Source organism: Panicum hallii, chromosome 9, assembly GCF_002211085.1.
Source record: "Panicum hallii strain FIL2 chromosome 9, PHallii_v3.1, whole genome shotgun sequence".
In the NCBI taxonomy this organism is placed as follows: domain Eukaryota; kingdom Viridiplantae; phylum Streptophyta; class Magnoliopsida; order Poales; family Poaceae; genus Panicum; species Panicum hallii.
In genome coordinates this window covers 52,823,297-52,827,252 of record NC_038050.1, presented here as the reverse complement: position 1 = coordinate 52,827,252, position 3,956 = coordinate 52,823,297, and the positions used below count along the sequence as shown (strand labels likewise).

The 3,956-nt window shown below is 45.9% G+C and overlaps 1 long non-coding RNA gene across 1 annotated transcript; it reads right to left on the bottom strand.

The window, feature by feature from the left end:
* Nucleotides 1–384: 384 nt before the first annotated feature.
* LOC112877815 lies at nt 385–1,713 on the bottom strand. Its single transcript, XR_003225562.1, has 3 exons — nt 1,580–1,713; nt 1,244–1,369; nt 385–465 (listed from the first exon to the last, which is right to left on the bottom strand). It is a non-coding gene; the product is annotated as an uncharacterized LOC112877815 (long non-coding RNA).
* Nucleotides 1,714–3,956: the final 2,243 nt, after the last annotated feature.

The following is a 3,956-nucleotide window of genomic DNA, read 5'->3' as shown; positions in this document are numbered from 1 at the left end:
GGGAATAGACTTTTTGTTTTTTTGCTGTCGATACATGTCAGGTTATCCAGCAATGTTAACATATTGACATGTTACAACATGTATATAACATTATAACCTATGTGATTACATTACCATCCCCAAAGTCCAACAAAAAATAACCTCTACGTGTATTCCATTAGGTCAAAGTTACGCATCACGAATGAATGTGCACTTGGTCTGTTAAGTAACCCAACCTGATTTTGCAACATCAAAAGTCCAAATGTAACTATGCCCAAATGAACAATACCAGGCATAATAGTGGCATCAATTGACAAAGAAAAAAAAATTGCATACCAAGCATTATCTTCTTCCCAAAAGAGTGATAAAAGGTGATTGACCAAAAGAACAGGAAAAAAATGTATGCACCTCGGTAATTAAATCTGGGCGAATAGATTGTTGAAGGGCCGACAGTGTTCCATTCTTTCCATGACCAGAACAACACACCTGAAACAGCCAATATTGTCACAAAGGAAGAAACTCAAATGAAGAATGACAGAAGTTATACAGCTCAGCAATTATCTAAGAAATCAGGATGAGTAGATTGTGTTTTATGACATAATTCCACTAGAGCAAGAAAGATTTGATGCAAAGAATGGTAACAAAAAGTAAATTATGAATCACATTAATCAACTAAATGATTAGCACAAATTCATTAAGGATGTGTGATGCAGACAGAGTGCTGAACTGTCACACAACAAGTGCACTGTTCACACTAGCAGCCAGGCTTAAAGCAAGGACCATTCTGGCGCAAGAAACAGCAGCAAGAATGATGTCTCTATGTTTTCTTTTTCTTGAATACGCAGGAGAGCTGCGTATCTTTGTATTAAGGAGAGGAAAAAAGTCCAATTACGATAAACCCACACCCCACCTTGGACCAGAATGGGGTTAGAGTAGTTACGCAACAAAGAGGAATGTTACAAAAAGGAAAAACACACGGACCAGACCACTACCCAAGCAAACTAACAGCACTACTATCCAAATTTGCACATAGATGTGTTTCCTTGACTTCAGTATCATATTACAATCCAAATTTGCACATAGAATAAACAATCTCAAAACCCATCTGGAATTAGATCCCATAAAACACTCAGATTTTGAGCGGCTGAAACTACTTAGGACCTGGATTTCATACCTTCTCTCTAAAATCAATTATGAAAATATATAATAAACTATAAAAGAACAAGATAGACTTCATTATAACCAACAATTTCAAACAACTTACCAACTCATAATTGCTTTGTTTTGCAATGCCTGCCGCATTGGGATCCGAATTAGTTCTTAAACCATATGCAAAATCCTTCAGAGGACCAATATTGATCAGAGCATCTCTCATGACAAATGAGATCTTCTGTAAAGTTTACATGAAATAAATCAGCAATAGGAGAGAAAAAAATGGCAAGCACCTATGCAGCAGGAAACTCGTCGTGTAACAAAACAAAATGAATAACTAAAAATAAAGAAGAAATCGTATAACCTACAACAAATGGAACATATAACAGCACTGCAGAAGGTGGATATAAACAGATAGCTACCATACGACAGAAAGTATTCTTCAGACCTGTGCTGAATCTAGACTATTTGGTACTGAATTATTATGAAAAGAAAGTTCCTCAACACTGTTCACATCTTGTAAAACATCAGAAGGAACCCTTTTTAGACGCTTTGCGAAAGGCGGGTCACCTTCAATATCAGCACACTGTTGCACAAGTAAAATCCAGTAGAGTTATTAGTACTTATTAGTTATCACTCTTAAAAACTTGAGTTAGACAAAAACCAACACGTAGTTCAAGAATCAGATGATCATGGATGATTGCCAGATTATCTAAGAACGAAATAACCACAGATAAAAAGATCCTTCGCTCACAAGTATGCCTTGAAGATCTATTGTTGAATAAGAGCTAATTTAATCTAACCTGTGAATTATCACACCGATCAATACCACAGCCCGCAACCTAATTTAATCTAACCTGTACACTGCTGTTGCATCCCAACACAACACCATTCTCATGTTGATCAACTGAAGAGAAACAACCCCCTATAGAGAGAGTTAAAACCGAACCTGTACGGCGCTGTTGGAATCGATGAGGCGTTCGGCGACAAGCGATAGCAACTTCTGCTGCGACACCTCGCTGGCGTCCGGGTTCAGGCTGATCACATTCTTCAGCAGCAGCACGTTACCTGCACAAATGAAAAGCGGAGACATAAGTACCGCTGGAAAAGCACTTCCCGCGCGCGGTGAACTCGCAGGGGGTTCGGAATCGAGCGAGAGCTCACAGATGGCGAGGAGCGGGCAGGGGCCGTTGTCGTTCTGGTAGACGATGGGTGTGCGGCGTCCGAGGAAGTCGACGGCTCTCGTCCGGTGCATCACCTCCGGCGGCTCGACGGGCGGCGTGGCCGGCTGGGACTGGGGATCCACCTCCACCGCGCCCGGCGGGGCCACCGGCGAGGGGAGGTGGGGCGAGGGGTTGGACGACATGGACGGATCTCCCACGCGATCCCCGGGGCGCGGAACTTGCCGGAACCCTAACCCTAGGACGTCGCCGCGGTAGTCACCGTCGCAGGAGGAGGCGCGCGTGCGATGTCGCGAGGTGGAGCGGCAGCGGCGGCCCCCGGGGCGCCGCAGCAGAGGGGCGGCCGTGGGGGACGCGTGGGGCAGCGGCAGGGGGGCGGCGGGGACCGCGGCGGTGGCGGGGGCCCCCGGGGCGACAACGGGTGGCCGCGCGAGGCGGTGGCATGGGCTGCGGCGCGGCCGCACAGGGCGGCAGCAGGGGGGCGGCGGCAGTGGCGGCGGGGCGCTGGGCCGGGGGCGGTGGAGGCGGGGCGTGGGGGCGGGGGGCTCGGGCGCGGGGGTGAAGTGCTGTGCGGGCCTAGAATAAGACATCCAAATCCTAATTAGGGTACCTATATTTTCGTCAGCCGGAGCGAGCCGACGAAATTAGGTATATTTTCGTCGGCCTATAGCAGGCCGACGAAAATATGCTCTTTTTTTATCGGCCCGGGCATGGCCGACGAAAATATGTACTGTTTTTTGTCGGCCTATGCTAGGCTGACGAAAATAAGTTCAAATTTCGTCGGTTTGTGTTGGCCGACGAAATAAGCTAGTTATTTTCGTCGGCTTGTGTTGGGCCGACGAAATTACATGTGACCGATGAAATTGAGCTGCTTTGGTGTAGTGTGTGGAGGAGGAGAAACTGTACTTAAGCAACACATCTATATCTAAGGCAATGGCAGTGAAGGGATTTTACGAAATTTTATGGCACTAAGGGAAGCTATACAAATTTATATGGCATTGAGGGAATTGGCTCTAGGATGAGAGCCTCTCATTGCGTGGGGCAAACATGAGAGCTCGGTTTGGAGGAGGGTTTTGCTTTGGATTCTCAAATAAAAGAGGGATATGGGGTGGGATGAGAGACCCATTGGAGTTGCTCTTAGAGCTTTTATTCAAAAATTCTAGCGTGATCGCATCAGCCAGTTTTGAATACACGCATAGATAGGAGCCCATTCAAGTACGTAATTTTTTTTTTGCCTTTTTCAGTAATTTTTGTGCTCATTGTTGTCCATAAGTTTTTGCATGCTATATGCACTCTATTAATCTTATAAAATTATTTCTCAATATTTTCATAATTTGTTTGTGGATTAAGGGATTCAAATAAAATGTTGAGTCACAAAATCATTTAAACTGTTGCGTCAACTTTTTTTAAAAAAATAGAATGTTGCATCAAGAAATCTGTCCGACGCGGAGCTGGAGGTCCTGATTCGGGGGATGACCGGCTTAGGCGTACGCCCCGGAGCTACTGGTGCTCCCGAGAGGGATCAATGCTCTGTGTGAAGACCAGCGGATGCGGAAGGCGATCCAGGCATCTCTGCCTACCCTCAACGGTGGCCTGGCGGTCTGGCAGGTGAGGGGTGACCCCAATCGCGGCATCTGAATCCCT